Source organism: Loxodonta africana, chromosome 15, assembly GCF_030014295.1.
Source record: "Loxodonta africana isolate mLoxAfr1 chromosome 15, mLoxAfr1.hap2, whole genome shotgun sequence".
Lineage (NCBI taxonomy): Eukaryota > Metazoa > Chordata > Mammalia > Proboscidea > Elephantidae > Loxodonta > Loxodonta africana.
In genome coordinates, this window is record NC_087356.1 from 78,296,908 (window position 1) to 78,303,211 (window position 6,304).

Genomic DNA, 6,304 nt, shown 5'->3' on the forward strand with positions numbered 1-6,304 from the left:
GTCAGCACTCTCCCCTTCTCGACTTTGGGTTCCCCATTTCTATTCATCCAGCTTTCCTTTCCCCTCCTGCCTTCTTGTCCTTGCCCCAGGGCTGGTGTGCCCATTTAGTCTCGTACACATGGTTATGTGTATTATTGTTTGTTTTATAGGCCTGTCTAATCTTTGGCTGAAGGGTGATCCTGAGGCATTACCTCAGTACTGAGTCAAAAAGGTGTCTGGGGGCCATACTCTCATTTCTCCAGTCTCTGTCAGACCAGTAAGTCTGGTCATTTTTTGTGAGTTTGAATCTCTTGTTCAGACCTACTGAATCAGGAACTCTGGGTTTAGGACCCAGCAATCTGTGTTTTAGTAAGCCCTCGAGGTGATTCGCATGCTGTTCTAAGTTTGAGAACCATTGTTCTACGTCTTAGGTCCTCTTGGCTTCACGTTACCCAGTGGATCTTAGGAATGTTTTATGCACACTCTCAGGGTGACCTCTTACTTCACTTGATCTCCCAAGACCCTTCACTCTTTCAAACTCCAACCCTGGTTCAACCCAACCATCTGTTTTCCTCATTTGGTCTAAAGTTGGTCAGACTAGTCTATACTATCGACTTCAGCTTCTACATACTTCTTAGCCCTGGTAAAATTGCTTTTGAAATAGTCTCCCTAAAGTTCTCCACCACCAAGTATTCAGCTGTCATCTCAACTCCACTTGTGTGAAATGGAACTCAACATCTTCCCCTTCAGGACATCCCCTATTTTCATCCTCCTAATGGATGGTACATCTAGGCTAGAGCCTGGAGGATTGAATGAGTTATCCGTGACACTCCCTTCTACCAGTCCCCACATCTGCCCTGCACAAATTGTCTTATCCATTGGATCTAAGATGTTTGAAGTCTGTTCTTCACTTTTCATACTCATAAAACAAGAAAGAAAAAAAACCGTTGCTGTCGAGGCAATTCTGACACATGACAACCCTGAGTGGTACATTTAATGCACTGGGCTGTTAACGGAAATGGAGGTTCAAGTCTACCCAGAGGCACCCGAGAAGAAAGTCTTGGCCATCTACTTCCAAAAAATTAGCCAGTGAAAACCCTATGGAGCACAGTTCTGCTCTGACACACACGGGGTCACCAGAGTCATAGCCAAACTCGTTGCTGTCGTGTTGATTCCGACTCACAGCAACTCTATAGGACAGAGTACAACTGCCCCATACAGTTTCCAAGAAGCACCTGGTGGATTTGAACTGCCAACCTTTTGCTTAGCAGCCGTAGCCCTTAACCACTAAGCCTCCAGGGTTTTCATATACTCATAAAGCATATCGTATTTCATTCCCCTCCTTCTTTGCTTGGATTGATGTAAAATGTCATTGGTTTCCAAGTGTCAGGTCTACTACTCTAGCTCCATTTATCTTCCAGCTTATGGTCTTAAGAGAGTCTCTAAAATAACTTTCCTGATTAATGCCTCTCAATTGCCTGCAGGAAAATTTAAACTTCTCGTCATGCCATTTAAAGCCTTTTAGGTGCATACAGAAATTGTTGAATGGGTGTATATTCTGCTGTGTATATTTTCACCAAAAATATTTTTAAAAGCCTTTTACCACATGATTCCCAACTCCCTCTTCAGCCTTATCTCCCACCACTCCTCCCCTTTCCCTGGCCTCCTCCCTACCCCAAGGCACTATTCCAGATGTCTGTCTGCTCCTGTACACCTTAGCATCTCTAGCCCTTAGTTCCTTCTGCCAGGAAGGAAATTCTGTTATGTAAGACTCATCTGAAATATGAACTAGAATGTAATTTCCATGAGGCTGGTGACTTTGGCACATACTAAGATTAAGAAGGAATGAAATGTCATCCCTTTTGAAGCCTTCCAGAGTTGTCCCTGCAGAATTAATTTCTCAGTGCCAAGGTCCTTTGCCCATCCTGCTATCATTTTTGTTTAATGATCAGTTCAGTTGAAAACCCAATAGTTGAAAAGCCTCTTGAGTGCAGGGACTATGTCTTGTTCATGCCTGCCTCCCTAGGAGTAGCAGTATGGTGGTCCTCTCTGTCTGTTAAGGGAAAATCAGCAAAACCTGGGCACCTTGGGTTTAAGATGCCCTTAGGGGTGGGAGGCTGTGCTGAGAGTCTGGGAAGCTTGTAACTAACAGTCTGGTAATTAATACATCAAGCTACAGAACAGGCTAATGGGTGGCTTTAAAAAAGAAAAAAAAACAATGCCGTCGAGTGGATTTCGACTTACAGCAACCGTATAGTGACCCTATAGGACAGAGTAGAACTGCCCCATAGGGTTTCCAAGGAGCTGCTGGTGGATTTGAACTGCCGCCCTTTTGGTTAGCAGCTGGGCTCTTACCCACTGCACCACCAGGGCTCCAATGTGTAGATTTACTTATTTAAAATTTTCTCAGATAAATAATTTCTTGTCGTTAAAACTAAACAGAGGCTATAAGTAAAAAGGGATTGTCCCTATTTCTTTTGCCCCTGCAATTCCCACATATGGCCATCGTTAACTATATTATTCAAGACATTTTCTATGTTTAGACAGCATATTTATATATGTGAACATATTTTTGTTGCATTTGGAATCATATTGAATATACCGTTCTGTTTAATGCCTAAAAAACGCATTCATGTAAAATCTTTCTATGTCAGTACATACGGCATGACATTAAATACCTTCTATGTAGTGATGGGAGCCCTGATGGCGCATTGGTTAAGAGCTTGACCACCAACCAAAAGGTCAGCAGTTTGAATTCACCGGCTACCCCTTGGAATAATATGGGGCAGTTCTACTCTGTCCAATAGGGTTGCTATGAGTCAGAATTGACTTGACAGCAACGGGTTTTATATACTGATGACTCTCAAGTATATTTATATCTTCAGCTCAGACTTATCTTCTGAACCCTAGATATGTAAATACAACCCTATACTTGACATAACCACCCTGACGTCCACAGATTCTAAACCCAGAAATCCTCAAACCTGTTGCTCCTAAAGGCTTCCTGTCCTCATCATTCACCCAAGTGCTTAAACCAAAAACCTCTGAGCTGTTGAATTTTCTCCCTTCCTCTCTCCTCCTACATCCAATCAATCCTGTTGACTTGTTGAGTCTACCTCCAGAATACATCAGGTTGGCTCAGTGATCTCTATCACCACAGCCACTACCCCAGTCTACCTGCCCGTTACCATGGTGCCGATTCTGACTTGTGACAACCCCATTTGTTACAGGGTAGAAATGCCCAGTAGGGTTTTCTTGGCTGTAATCCTTACAGAAGCAGATTGCCTGGTCTTTTTTTTAAAAAAAAGAAACTTTTTATTGTGCTTTAAGTGAAAGTTTACAAGTCAGTCTCTCAAACAAAAATTTATACACACCTTGCCATATACTCCTAGTTGCTCTCCCCCTAATGAGACAGCACACTCCTTCCCTCCATCCTGTATTCCCCGTGTCCATTCAGCCAGCTTCTGTGCACCTCTGCCTTTTCATCTCCCCTCCAGACAGGAGCTGCCCACATAGTCTCATGTGTCTACTTGAGACAAGAAGCTCACTCCTCACCAGTATCATTTTATATCCTATAGTCCAGTCCAATCGCTGCCTGAAGAGTTGGCTTTGGGAGTGGTTCCAGTCTTGGACTAACAGAATGTCTGGGGACCATGATCTCTGGGGTCCTTCTAGTCTCATTCAGACCATTAAGTCTGGTCTTTTTACAAGAATTTGAGGTCCGCATCCCACTGCTCTCCTACTCCATCAGGGACTCTCTGTTTTGTTCCCTGTCAGGGCAGCCATCGGTTGTAGCTGGGCACCATTTAGTTCTTCTGGGCTCAGGCTGATGTAGTCTCTGATTTGTGTGTCCCTTTCTGTCTCTTGGGCTCATAATTACCTTGTGTCTTTGGTGTTCTTCATTCACTTTTGCTCCAGGTGGGTTGAGACCAATTGATGCATTTTAGATGGCTGCTTGCTAGCGTTTAAGACCCCAGACGCCACTCACCAAAGTGGGAGGCAGAATGTTTTCTTAATTGATTTTATTAGGCCAATTGACCTAGATGTCTCCTGAAACCATGGTCCCCAAAGCCCTGCCGCTGCTACCTTGGTCCAGGCCTTTCTTCCCTGTTGCTGCTAGGTAGGTTCAAACCACCAACCTTTAAGTCTTGCCACCCAGGGACCTCCAGGCTACCTAGACTACAGCGATTACATCCTAGTGGGTCCTCTTGCTTCCACATTTGCCACCCCCCAATCTTACAAACCACTTTTAACCAGAGGCTAAGCATGATTTAAAAAAAAAAAAACAGGTTACATCAGTATCTTGGTTATCTACTGCTGCTATTAACAGAAATACCATAAGTGGATGGCTTTAACAAACAAATTTATTCTGTCACAATCTAGTAGGCTACAAATCCAAATTCAAGGTGTCAGCTCCAGGGGAAGGCTTCCCCTGTCAGCTCTGGAGGAAGATCCTTGTCAGCAATCTTCTCCTGGACTAAGAGCTTCTCTGTGCAGGAACCCCAGGTCTAGAACCTGCTCTGCTCCCTGCTTTCTTGGTGGTATGAGGTCCCCAACTCCTGCTTTCTTCCCTTTCCTTGTGAGATAAAGAAAGGTGATGAAGGCCACACCCCAGGGAAACTCCCTTTGTATTGGACCAGGGATGTGACCTGAGTAAGGGTGTTATATCCCACCCTAATCCTTTTTAACATAATCTAATCTTGCCTCATTAACCACAGGCAGAGATTAGGATTTATAACACACAGGAAAATTACATTAATCACAAAATGGAAGACAACCACACAATACTGGGAATCATGGCCTAATCAAGTTGAACATATTTTGGGGGGACACAGTTCAATCCATGACAGTCGGTAACTTCAATTACTTTCCACTATACTTGAAAAAAAAATCCTAATTCCTTATCATAGCCTGGAAAAGCCTGTATGGTCTGGTCCCTTCCTCCCGCCCCAAACTCATCTTGGATCTTTCTCCCCATTGCTTACTTACTATATTTTGTCCTCCATGGCCTTAATCCCACTCTCTCAATTAGCTTAAGTGTCTCCAGGGCTTTGTCCATTCTAAATTCCCTCAATTACGATGCTTTTCCTTCCCATTCTTCAGGCTGGCTAAATTCTACTCATTATTCAGCTTTCAGTTAAAATGCCACCTTCTTAGAGAGGCCTTCTCTGACCTCCCCTCCAATCTAAGTTAGGTACCCATATCGTTTTCTCTCACAATAACCTAATCTTTATCTTAATATTTCTTACCATTGTGTTTATACGTTTATTAGTGTTCGTTTGATAGTATCTATCTTTTCATCTAGACTGAAAACTCTGTGAAGGAGGAATCATTTCAGGTTTCACTGTTTCTCTAGCACCTGGCTCAGAACCTGGCACATTGAAAATTCTCAACAAATAATTGTTGAGTAAGTGAAGAAAGATGTGAGGGTAGGCATATAATCTTTATTAGAGGGTCAAGTGGGCTGAGGCAGATTTTGCTGTTACTTTATAACTTGAACCAGACATTGACAGGGATGTGGACAGTGATGAGGGCATGGACAAAGTACACATGAGGTGGACAAGTTGAGGCCAAATCAGATGAAACCAGAGCTTAGGTCTCAGGGCCCTGTCCATCCTGGGAGCTGACAGGCTAGGGTGGTAGGAGAGGGCCTCTCACTGCAGGGTGCTACGTGGACCCATAGCAAATTACCTGACCTGCTTTCTCCACCCACTCCTCCAGTGGATGTCACCCAGAAATTAGCATTCAGACGGTCCAGGAGAAGAAAATCACTACCAAACACTCCCAAATCCTTATAGCAACCATGGCACCCACTATGGCCAGTGCAGGCTCCAGTGAGGGCCTCTGGCCTTGCACTACTGAGTTTTGGGGACATGTTTGGGAAAGAACAAGCTGGGGAATGGGAAGAGCAGAGGTGGTGGTAATGGAAAAGAGATGGGGATGGGACTTGGGGCCTGGCACATAAATGTGCAAATTAAGCAAACTAACCGGGCCTTTTCTTCAAGGTAAGAGATTTTGGTCTGGTAGGGCGTGGGTGTACTTTTCAGGGACCACGGAGGTGGTAGTTGAATTTCACAGTGAGCTAGATTGCAGTGGATTAAGGGGTGAATAAGTGGACAGGAAATCAAGGCTACTCCTCAAATATACTGCCCATCACAGTTAAAAACAGAAGGAATTGTGTTGTTGGGCGTTGTCGATTCCAACTCAGAGCGACCCTGTAGGATAGAGTAGAACTGCCCCATAGGGCTTCCTAGGCTGGAATCTTTTTAAAAAATTTTTTTTATTGTGCATTAGGTGAAAGTTCCCAGAGCAAAATAGGGTCCCA